At 39.6% G+C, this 12,859-nt stretch overlaps 1 protein-coding gene across 1 annotated transcript in view; it reads right to left on the bottom strand.

Annotated features, from left to right (window-relative positions):
- CCDC83 (coiled-coil domain containing 83) overlaps positions 1-260 on the bottom strand; it is a 58,034-nt gene extending 57,774 nt beyond the window's left edge. Inside the window, exon 1 of the mRNA XM_053559734.1 lies at positions 189-260. The gene's annotated coding sequence lies outside the window, so the exon portion shown is untranslated. The remainder of the gene's footprint in view (positions 1-188) is intronic.
- Between the last annotated feature and the right edge of the window lie 12,599 nt (positions 261-12,859).

Here is a 12,859-nt window from a genome sequence, read left to right as displayed (position 1 = left end):
ACTTGCCCTGCGCGGCTTCTAGGCGCAGACACACCGCTGCGGGCCGACAGCCAGCACCCGCTTCCAACCACCACCTGCCCCAAGCACTCCGCTGCCTCCCGCGCCGCGGTGCCCTGGGTCTCCAAGGCGACCGACATCCTCCCTCCGCCCCGTCTCAGCCCAGCCGAGCGGCCGGCCGAGCGCCCCACCTGGCGGCGGCGCTGGGGAGAGTCCGGGCGGCGATCGCGCTCTCCCGCCTTCTCCGCGCGGGACGTACGTAGCTTCATACCGGACTCAGAAGCCCGCGCGCTCCGTGCCTCCCTCTAGTCGCAAACCCGAAGTGGTGAGTGTGTGGAGGCAGGCACACGTGCTCAGTGCCGTGACCGTCATCAGGTCACTTTTGTCTTCCGGTGCCAGTTGAGGACTCCTGGACTCGGAGGATTGGGGACAGGGCGTGTGCGCGCCGTGCAGGGGTTCCGTGGCCTCTGCCCCGCCCTACGTCTTCCACTGTGGCAACTGTGGAAGTGTTTTTTTTCAGACTACTTTTGTTTTGTGCACAGATTATTCTGATTTTAGCTCCAGATAGCATGGCAAGCTCCTGGATGAAATATTTGATTGTGGTCTACAATTTCTGGCTTTGAAAGTCCGTGATAATGTCTGTTTTCCTTTTTGTTTTTTTACTCCTAAATCTGAAGGAATGAATTACAGACCCAGTATTTTCTTCTCTTTTTACCTTTTGCAGCTGCTTCCACCTTGGAGGAAAAACAAATCCACAAGTACAGGCTTTAGGGTTACTATTTGCTACATTCTTTGCTACATGATATTTTCTTACATTCCGGGAGCACGTGCTTCCGCTAGTTACATCTGAATCAAATATTTATCTTTTTCTCTCAGAAACAAAGAGATGACAGTCCTTTCGGTCTCCACTCTGTTCCTAAGTCCCCTGAAGGTAACTGAAGCAGTTAATAAAAATACTGTTTAGCAAAACTTCCTTTTGGTTAAGGGAGTTTTTCTCACCAATGTGAAATTATCCAAAAATTAACCAGTTTGGGATAATTTATGTATGCCACCTCATTTAAATCTCCCTTTGTCATTGTTGTATTCATGAAGTACCTTAATTTGCTGTGATCTACTCATCTGATGAAGGTTTTTCAGTTACTTGGTCTGCCCTAGAATAACAACAGGTGGGATTATGGGGTGGAATATTAGAGTGCAAATGCAGGAGAAAAAGAACTACTACCAAAACAATTTTTTTTTTTAAGCACAGAGGTTTTTTTTTTTTTAGTTAAGTGGATAAACAATTTGTGATTCTTCAGCGCTTTGAATTCATTCCCACATCATTTCCTATAAATCTTAGGTCTGTTTCTTTTATGAGAGCCTGGGCCCATGGTCAAAAATGTGCTTTTACCCTGTCATTTATCTCCTGCACAGTTTTTCTTATGTTGTTTGCCAAACAGTGGAGGGAGGGGGAAGGTGGGTGGAGGGAGGGTGATTGGTGGGATTACACCTGGTGCTCATTTTACAAGGGTATATGTGAAACTTAGTAAATGTGGAATGTAAATGTCTTAACACAGTAACTAAGAAAATGCCAAGAAGGCTATGTTAACCAGTGGGATGAAAATGTGTCAAACGGTCTATAAAACCAGTGTATGGTGCCCCATGATCGCATTAATGTACACAGCTATGATTTAATAATAATAAAAAAAAACATTTGCTGAGTTTCCTCATTTGAACTTGATTTTCTGTTAGCTTTGCCATGTAAAAATAGAGGTAGGGAAGTATGTATGGTAGAAAAGTCAAGTTGGGGCTCTGCACTCACTCGGTGATTAGGGTGCTGGCCACAAACACTGAGGCTAGCATGTTGGACCCTGACCTGGGCCTACTAAAAAACAGTGACAACTGGAACAAAAAAATAGCCGGGTGTTGTGGCAGGCACCTGTAGTCCCAGCTACTTGGGCAGCTAAGGCAAGAGAATCACTTAAGCCCAAGAGTTTGAGGTTGCTGTGAGCCATGACACCATGCACTCTACCAAAGGTAACATAGTGAGACTCTATAAAAAAAAAAAAAAAATTCAAGTAGGCTGTTTTTGGCAGAACCTATTTGCAAATGTATGAACATTTGCTAAATGTCCTTTAAAAATAATACAGGGTCTTATTTTTTCAATGTGGTTTTTTAAAATCATGAACATACTTGTTTTTGCATTATTTTTACCTGTTTCCACACAGACCAAAGGCAATCAACTAAATATTAACATTAAATCTGACAATTTCTAGAGACTTGAACTAGAGAGTAACCTATTGACTTTGTAAACTTGTTCAAACTTGTAGTGAATCAGACAATTTACTAGCAGTAGTTAGTTTTGAGAAATAAAAAAGTTCTGCTTCAACTTCTTATCCAAAAACTTTGTTCTTGACAAATTTGAGACAATTAAATTGGTACTTTGCAAACAAAAAGTCATAAAGTAAAATATTCTCTCTCTCTCTTTTTTTTTTAGTAAAATATTCTCTTGAAAGGAAAAATGTTTATGCTACCTTTTAGAAGATATGGAAGGCTGGGCACAGTGGCTCTCTGGGAGGCTCAGAGAGGTGGAATACTGGAGGCCAGGAGTTCGAGACCAGCCTGAGCAAGAGTGAGACCCTGTCTCTAACAGCCAGCCAGGCATTGTGGCAGGTGTATGTGGTCCCAGTTACTCGGGAGGCTGAGATAAGAGGATCACTTGAGCACAGGAGTTGGAGGTTGCTGTGAGCTATGATGCCAGAGCACTCTACCAAGGGCAACATAGTGAGATTCTATCTCAAAAAAGCAAAAAAAAAAAGATATGGAATACATGGAAACATCTATTGTCATGTTGTAATATTATTAAATGGAGGGTTTCCTGCTTTATTTATAAGGGTCATGGTTTTTCTTTTTAATCTGGAGGCATATCATTTAATCCACTTTATTTTTAAATAATACTTTTAAATTATTTTCTCATAAAATTTCTTTTCCTAAATGCAATCCACTTTCTTTTCTTTATCTCCTCAAACCAAGTTTACTTGAATAACCAGAAACTCTGGCAAAATGATATCACATGTCTCTTACCCCCACCTTACCTCCTCTACCTAATTTTTGAAATAACTTTTATGATCTCTGTTTTCTCAGAGGGAAGAAGAGCCAGGACAGTAAGCTGGAGCTACAGTTTATTGTCTTAAGAACATGAGCCAGGCGATGTGAATTGTGCCTAAGGCTTTAGCATATGATGTCATGAGAATATTCAGCAATGATGAATTACTACATGTGTGTAGCAATCTTAAAATATGACCACAAAAGGATAAACATAAAGATGAAGAGAATATAACAATAAATCCAGACATAGGCATATATGTCAATTGCTTTAGGTAAAAGTGCCAAAGTAACTCAATGAAGAAAGGATAATCTTTTTAACAAATACAGCTGTAACTATTGGATACCTATTTGTAAACAAATGAATCTTGACTCTGACCAAAAACCATACAAAAATTAACTCAGAGTGAATCATAGACCCGAATATAAAAGCAAAAACTATAAAAGTTCTACCGTAAAACAGAAAAAAATCTTTGTGACTTTGTAAAGAGTTCTTATATAAGATACAAAAAATAGGATTCAAAAAGAAAAATCAACTTGGCACCCGTAGCTCATTTGATCCAGCCACTACACCGGGTTCAAGCTTGGCCCAGGCCTGCTAAACGACAATGACAACTGCAACCAAAAAATAGCCGGGCATTGTGGTGGGTGCCTGTAGTCCCAGCTACTTGGGAGGCTGAGGCAAGAGAATTGCTTAAGCCTAAGTGTTTAAGGTTGCTGTGAGCTGTGAAGCCACCACTATGAGGGCGACATAGGGAAACTCTGTCTCAAAAAAAAAAAAAAAAAAAGAAAAAATTATCTGGTCCAAATTAAAAATTTCTGGTCTTTGGTTTTAAGAAGATGAAAAGGCAAGCTACAGTTTGCAAGCAAGTATTTGCAATATATATGCTTGCCAAAAGACTTGTATTCAGAATTTGTAAACAACACCTAAAGCTCAATAGTAAGAAAACAGAACTAGTTACAAATGCCAAAAGATTTGAACAGGTACTCCACAAAAGAAGATACAGTCATAGCTAATTAGCAATGAAAAGATGCTCAACATCATTAGTCATCAGGGAAATGCGAATTAAAACCACAATAATATACCACTGTATACCCATTAGAATGGCAAAACTTAGAAAGACTGACAGTACCATGCACTGATAAGGATGTGGAGTTACTGGAATTTTCATATATTGCTGGCAGAATAGCAAAATGGTTCAACCATTTTGGAAAACAATTTGGTAATCTCTTATAAACTTAAACATACATCATTTGATCCAGCAACCACCTTCTTACATACTTATTCAAGATAAATGAAAATGAATGTTCATAGTAGCTTTAGTTGTAATAAACTACATCTGGAAACAATTCAGATGTTCATCAACAGGTAACTACATAAACAAAAAGTGATATATTCATACAGTAAACACAGCATAGCAATTAAAAAAGGAATGAACTGTCAATACATGCAACGACATGGATGTGTCTCAAAAGAATTTAGCCAAGACAAGAAGCCAAGTGTGAAAAACTATATATTGTATCCTATGAAACTTTAGAAAACGCAGATCAGTGTTTGCCTACTGCTGAGGAGCTGGGCTAAGGGGATTGACTGCAGGGGGCAGGATAGAACTTGGCATAAAGGAAATGCTCTATATCTCAGTTGTGGTGGTGGTTACATGGATGTGTGCTTTATTAAAACTCATTGAACTATATATTTTAAATGGCTACATTTTATTGCATGTTAGTTATACCTTAATAAAGTTAATTTTTTAAATAGTCAAGTGCAATCATGAGAAGGGGGAAAGAGTAGAACAAGGAGATGGATCCGTAACTGAATGCGAACAATTGAGATAACCCACCAGCTTTGAACCAGCTAGTAGAGCTAATTTTCTAAAATGTAGATTCAAATTCTTTGACCTCCCTCAAGAGATGGGATTTCTGTTCCCTCTTCTTGAATCCCTGTGGTCTTATGACTGCTTCAGCCGACAGAGTATGAAAATGACTGAATGTTACTTATGAGACTAGGTCATAAAAAGTCATATAGCTTCCTCCTGGTTCTTTTGAGATAATTTCTTTGGAGGAAACCAGCTGTCCTGTAAAAAGTGCATCTACTATGAGACACCCATGTTGGGGAGGCCAAGTATAGGTGCTGTGGTCAACCATTCTAGCTGGGACCCTACCCACAAAATGACAGATGTGTAAGTGAAGTCTTGGACCTGCCCAGTCAGCTAAGTATTGCTGAGTTGATCTCAGCTGATGGCACAGCAGTGAAGAGATCACGAGTCACTACAGGATCTGTGAGCTATAGTGAATAAGTTGTTCTAAACCAATTGATCTGATCAATGTATTAGTTGTCCATTAATGCCTAACAATAGAGATTCAAGACAAAAATAATAATTTATTATTTCAGTTTCTTTGGGCCAGGTATTTGGGAGCAACTTGACTGGGCATTTGTAGTTTGGTGTGTTTTATGAGGTCAGATGTTGGACAGATTCTATCCCTGCCTGAAGGAGCTTTTAATCCAGGTGAGGGAGAGGCAGTTATATTAATTTATAATTATGACACAGTTGGGTAATTCCCAGCACAAGGGTAAAAGCAGGGTTCTTTGGAAAACTTAATCCAGTCTCAAAGGTCAGGGGAAATTCCTAGAGGAAGTAAGGTCTAAATTAAGTCTTGACAATGAGCAGGAATTAATCAGTTTGGAGTGTTGGCTGGAGGGCTGGGACAGAGAGCACAGCATAGGCAAAAGACTAGAGGTAAAAAATGAAAATGATGAGTCTCTACTAGAGCTGTGGCAGGTTCGAACCCAGCCCCAGCCAAACTGCAGCAAAAAATAGCCAGTTGTTGTGGCGGGCACCTGTAGTCCCAGCTACTCGGGAGGCTGAGGCAAGAGAATCACCTAAGCCCAAGAGCTGGAGGTTGCTGTGAGCTGTGATGCCACAGCACTCTACTAAGGGTGACAAAATGAGGCTCTGTCTCTAAAAAATTTTTGTATTATGATTAGATAATAGAGTGCCAGAGATAAGAGATGGGTGAGACAGGAGGCTAGAGAAACAAATAGGGACAGGTCATGATGTGTCCTTTGAGCCATGCTGAGAATTATGGGCTTTGTTATGATGACAAAATTTCACTCTGGTGCGGAAGAGGATGGAAGGGGTCAGGACGGGATCAGGTTCCAGAATGAACTCCACTGACCACAGTTTCAATCTGGTTTGGCCTAAGGACCTCTCATTTGGATCCAGTTTCTGGTCTGAGGAACATGTCTCAGGCTCTGCCCTTTGCATAATTTCTGGAACTGGCAGAAAGAATGACCTCATCTCTCTGGCTCAAGTTTTCAGCTTGCCTAATCTCTGGAGGCTTCTATGACTCAGGTGAGATGCCCACCCCCACACTGGGTAGTATTCTGTGAAACTACCATCACCACAACACCAGCAAAAGTATTATGAGCTTTAGAACATACGGAATAACACTACCTCGCATCTGGAGAATGCGGTAGTAAAAATTTTAACAACCATCTTTTAAGAAGTGTATTTGTTCTCAGAAGGGAAAATAAAACAATATCCTCAGGTGTATCTACCAATATTAGCAAATCCAAGGGAGTGTGCCACATTTTCAGCTAATCCCTTGTCTCTGTAAGGGTGTAGAAAATGTCTGTCTGCTTCACCAACATATCACTGGCACCCCATATGGAGCCTGACATGTAAAAGGTGCTTAAGAGATATTGAGTATATGTTTCGATAAATGAATAAATAGTTATCTTTTCCAGAAAGTAACCCAGGCATGTCATGCTGTGTATCTGACAAATAAATTACACAGGCATAATAGAACATCTTAAGTTATTGTGACATTTGAATTCACATAAATCACTGATATTTCTTAACAATACCCAATTGAAGGCCTTGCTAGGTTTTCTCTTCGCCGAATAGTATTCCCTTGTGTGTATATGCTGCATTTTCTTTATATAGTCATCTGCTGATGGATACTTAGGTTGCTTCCATACCTTTGCTGTTGTGAATAGTGCTGCAATAAACATAAAAGTGCAAGTATCTGTTTGATAGATTGATTTCTTTTCCTTTGGGTAGATACCCAGGAGTAGGGTCGCTGGATTGAATGGTAATTCTATTTTTAGTTCTTTGAGAACTCTGCATACTGTTTTCCGCAGAGATTGTACTAATTTACATTCCCACCACCAAGTGTGTAAAAATTTCTGTTTCTCCACATCCTTGCCAGCATTGTTAATGTTTTTCTTTTTTTTATAGTAGCCATTCTAACTCGAGTGAGATGATTTATTGTGGTCTTAATTTGCATTTCTCTAATGTGTAGTAATGTTGAGCATTTTTTCTTTACATGTTGGCCATTTGTATGTCTTCTGAAAAAAGTTCTATGCATATGTTTTGCCTAATTTTTAATGGGATTATTTGGGGGTTTGGATGATTTTTTTGACTTGAGCTCCTAGTGTAGTCTGAATATATTTGTCCCCAGTTGGGTGAATAGTTTGCAAATGTTTTCTCATGGAGACATTTTAAATTGTCACGACTGGGGAAGGGATGCTATTGGCATTTAATGGGTAGAGAACAGGGTTGTTGCCAAACATTCTACAACATGTAGGACAGCCCCCTACAACAATTGGCCTAAATTTCAATAGTGCTGAGAAGGGTAAATCTTGGTTTAGAAAAGAGTGGTCACAGAGGGGGAATATTGTTTTGGGATAACAGAAAGTAAAGAAAAAATGCTCTGTTATTATCCACCCCCTTAGCTGCTTTATAAGTTGTCAGAGGTTCCATTCTGAGGGAGGACTAGTTGTTACAATGTGTGTTCCTCTGGGGTAGAAATTAGGTAGGTTTGGAATCATAGCAGTAGCCAGATGCCCTGGTCCTGTTGTCACCAGGGTTTAATTTTGTTGTCAGCAATGATCAGGAGTAGCTCCCATCATGTGATTTCTTCTCTGCTTCATGATTTTGACTTAAAAAGAATGTATTAAGAAAAACAGGGGGAAGTGTCTTGGTTTAGGGCTACCATGACAAAATCCCACAGGATAGGTAAACAACAGAATCTCATTTCTCACAGCTCTGGAGGCTGAAAGTCCCAGATCAAGGTATTGTCACGGCTGTTGTTTGGTAAGGGTTTTTTCCTGGCCTGTAGACGGCTGCCTTCTTACTGTATCCTCACATTGCCTTCCTCCTGTGCAGGGGGGGCAGTGGAGGCAGGGGAGGAAAAGGAGGGAGACAGAGAAAGAGAGAGAGAGAGAAAGATCCCTCATATGTCTTGTTTTTCTGATAAGGACACCAGTTCTACTGAGTTCGAGCCCCACCCTTATAACTTTAGTTACCTCCTTAAAGACCCTATTTCCATACAACCACATAGCGAGTTATGCTTCAACATATGAATTTGAGACTAAATAAGTCTGTCTGTAACAGGAGCATTGCAAGTAAATATGAGCCTTGATGTTGATTGAATTTGAGACTTTCCGTTCTGTAAATGGAAGGTTAGGAAAAGGGTGCATATTGATTATTGAGGAGAAAGTTTGTATTTTCTCTCTTAGCCATTTTTGGGGGATATAGAAAGAAGCAAAGAGTAGAGACCCAAAAAATTTTAAAGAATTTTTATTACATTGAAGCCATGGAATGGGGTAGACAAATAATCACTTCTGAAAGTTAAAAAACAAAACGCAAGAAAGAATGTATGTCTTTATATCTATGTGTCTATGTCTGTCTATTTGTCTATCATCTCTCTCTCTCTCTCTGTCTCTCTCTCTCTATATATATATATACACACATACATAAAAATAGAGAATTGGAAGGAAGATACCAGCAATTTGGAAATTTCAGAAAAATCTTTGGAAGATGGAAAATCCATAGAGAAATATGATTTTGGATATTGGAGGTTACTATGTGAGAGCCCCTTTTAACATGTCAAGGAAATTTATTTTATATTCTGAATCTGATAATTCTAATATCTACAGTCTTTGTAGTCCTTATTTTGTGTTTTATTGTTTCTGCTAACTCTTGCTCATGGAAGCTTGTTTCCTTACGTTGCAAGTTCATATTCATTGAAACTTTATATGTGAGAACTCTTTGAAACTCTGGCTTAAAGGTTCTTCTGGAAATTTTCTTTTACTAAGTAAATTACCAACCCAGAACTACTTTGAGTGATAGATTTGTGTGACATTTTCTTGGGCTACACAGGCCTGTGGATTCTGATTCCAAATTTGCTTGAGGATGGAGCTTGTAGTTAGCAATTGTCTCCTCTTCATTAATCCCCAGTGTCTAAACGGCTTTTCTATAATCAGTCTTGCAGATCTGATCATGTCATTGTATCCTACTTAAAAACCCATAGACCCACTCATTTGTACGGGTCTAAACTTAAACGTTACTTCCTCATAAAATCTCTTCTAACTGTCTGCTTTGAGAATAAGGTTTCTTACGCATCTTCTTACAAAACCTTGTATTGTCATAACATTCATAACAACTGTAACTGATCATTTGTGTAATTATATTTTAATGACTCTCTTTACCACTGGCTGTAAACTTAATGATACTGCAAAATGTGGCAATCATCTTCACTGCTACATGTTCAACATCAAACATAGGGCCTGGTGCATGTTTGTTAGTGATTAAAAATGAATAGCTGAGGGTGGCGCCTGTGGCTCAGTGAGTAGGGCGCCGACCCCATATACTGAGGGTGGCGGGTTCAAACCCGGCCTCGGCCAAACTGCAACCAAAAGATAGCCAGGTGTTGTGGCGGGCGCCTGTAGTCCCAGCTGCTCGGGAGGCTGAGGCAAGAGAATCGCGTAAGCCCAAAAGCTGGAGGTTGCTGTGAGCCATGTGACGTCATGGCACTCTACGGGCAGCAAGGTGAGACTCTGTCTCTACAAAAAAAAAAAAAAAAAAATGAATAGCTGAGCCTTGGTGGTACACACCTATAGCCCCTGCTACTCAGGAGGCTGAAGTGGAAAGGTAGCTTAAGATCAGGAGTTTGAAGCCAGCCTAGGTGGTATGTGAGACCCTTTCTCTAAAAATAAATAAATAAATAATTTGGGAAATATAACCATGGAACAAATTTAGTTCCCAGCTCTGTCATTTTCTAGCTATGTAAATGTCTCTAAGTTATTTAATGTCTCTAAGTCTCAGTTTCTTCACTTGTAAAAAAAAATAATACCAGGGCAGTGCCTGTGGCTCAACAGAATATGTTCAAACCCAGCCCCAGCCAAAAAAAAAAAATAATAATAATAATACCCAGTTCAGTTGTTTGTTGTAAGGGTTACAAATGATGTATCTGAAGAACTACACGATGGAGGTTGGCAACATCAGATGCTCAGTAAGTGGTAGCTTTTATTATTATTTGATGGATTCACCTCATAATTTCTGGGGAATTGTGCCAACCAGTTATTTAATGCATATATATTTTCGGCATGCTTATGGAAAGAAGAGAGCAATTTCAAATAGAGAGTAATTTGAAGAGCCGTAGACCTTGATGGATCAGTAAATAAAGATAATTAGTGGATTATTCCAAAAGTTGTCATTTTAAAGTGACGTAGACTTAAACTAAGTTAAAGTTCTTTTGATAATAAGTTAGTATAATAGTTTCATAAATATATACACATACCAAAATTTATTAAGGTATAGGGTAGCGTCCATAGCTCAGTGGGTAGGGCGCCAGCCACATACACCCAGGCTGGTGAGTTCAAACCCAGCATGGGCACCTAAAACAACAATGACAACTACAACAAAAAAATAGGTGGGTGTTGTGGTGGGGCCTATAGTTCCAGCTACTTGGGAGGCTGAGGCAAAAGACTTGCGTAAGCCCGAGAGTTTGTGGTTGCTGTGAGCTCTGACGTCATGACACTCTACTGAGGGCTACATAGTGAGACTTTGTCTCAAAAAAAAAAAGAAAAATTTATTAAGGTATATATTTTAAGGCGGTGCCCATAGCTCAGTGTGTAGGGTGCCGGCCACATACACTGAGGCTGGCGGGTTTGAACCTGGCCTGCGCCTGCTAATTAGCAATGACAACTGTGACAAGAAAAATGGCCAGGTGTTGTGGCAAGTACCTGTAGTCCCAGCTACTCGGGAGGCTAAGGCAAGAGAATCACTTAAGCCCAAGAGTCTGAGGTTGCTGTGAGCTGTGATGCCATGGGACTCTACCCAGGATGACAGCTTGAGACTCTGTCTCAAAAATAATAAATAAATAAATAAAAATAAAATAAAAAGGTATGTATTTTAAGTATGTGCAGCTTATTAAATACCAATTATACCTCAATAAAGCCAAAATAGTTGATATACAAAAATTGCACACATTTAATGTATAAATCTTTATGATTTGGACATATGCATACCCATGATACCTTCACTGCAACCAAGGTACTAAAATATCCATCACCTCCAAAAATTTCCTTGTGTTTTTTTGTTTTTTTTTTTGCAGCATTTGGCCAGGGCTGGGCTTGAACCCGCCACCTCTGGCATATGGGGCCAGCGCCCTACACCTTTGAGCCACAGGTGCCGCCCTCCTTGTGTTTTTATTTTATTTTATTTTATTTTTTTGTTGGGGATACATTGAGGGTACAAGATACCAGGTTATACTGGTCGCATTTGTTAGGTAAAGTCCCTCTTATAATTGTGTTTTGCTCCCAAAAGGTGTGTCACACACCCAGACCCTACCCCCTCCTTCCTTACCTCTCTCTGCTCTTCCTTTTCCCCACCCCTCCCTCTTTTTCTCTGTCTCTGCTCTCCCCTTCCCTCATCCCCCACCGTGTACTAGGTTATTAATTGTCTTCATATCAAATTTGAATACATAGGATTCATGCTTCTCCATTCTTGTGATGCTTTACTAATAATAGTGTCTTCCACTTTCATTCAGATTAATACAAAGGATGTAAAGTCTCCATTTTTTTTAATGGCTGAGTAGTATTCCATGATGTACATATAGCACAGCTTGTTAATCCATTCCTGGGTTGGTGGGCATTTAGGCTGTTTCCACATTTTGGCGATTGTAAATTGAGCTGCAATAAACAGTCTAGTACAAGTGTCCTTATGATAAAAGGATTTTTTTCCTTCTGGTTAGATGCCCAGTAATGGGATTGCAGGATCAAATGGGAGGTCTAGCTTGAGTTCTTTGAGGGTTCTCCATACTTCCTTCCAAAAAGATTGTATTAGTTTGCAGTCCCACCAGCAGTGTAAAAGTGTTCCTTTCTCTCTACATCCATGCCAGAATCTGCAGTTTTGAGATTTTGTGATGTGGGCCATTCTCACTGGAGATAGATAATATCTCAGGGTGGTTTTAATTTGCATTTCTTTAATAATTAGGGACAATGAGCATTTTTTCTATGTTTGCTAGCCATTCATCTGTCTTCTTTAGAGAAGGTTCTATTCATGTTTCATGTGGATTAATTTGAGTTCTCTATTGATCCTAGTTATTAAGCTTTTGTCTGATTCAAAATATGCAAATATCCTTTCCTATTGTGTAGGTTGTCTATTTGCTTTGGTTGTTTTTTCCTTAGCTGTACAGAAGCTTTTCAGTTTAATGAAGTCCCATTTGTTTATTTTTGTTGTTGTTGCAATTGCCATGGCAGTCTTCTTGGTAAAGTCTTTCCCCAGGCCGATATCTTCCAGTGTTTTTCCTATGCTTTCTTTGAGGATTTTTATTGTTTCATGCTTAAATTTAAGTCCTTTATCCATCTTGAATCAATTTTTGTGAGCGGAGAAAGGTGTGGGTCCAGTTGTGTATATCTAGTTCTCCCAGTACCATTTATTGAATAGGGATTCATTCTCCCAGTGTATGTTCTTGTTTGGTTTATCAA

The sequence above is a fragment of the Nycticebus coucang genome, chromosome 14 (assembly GCF_027406575.1).
Source record: "Nycticebus coucang isolate mNycCou1 chromosome 14, mNycCou1.pri, whole genome shotgun sequence".
In the NCBI taxonomy this organism is placed as follows: domain Eukaryota; kingdom Metazoa; phylum Chordata; class Mammalia; order Primates; family Lorisidae; genus Nycticebus; species Nycticebus coucang.
This window is presented reverse-complemented; position numbering and strand designations above follow the sequence as displayed.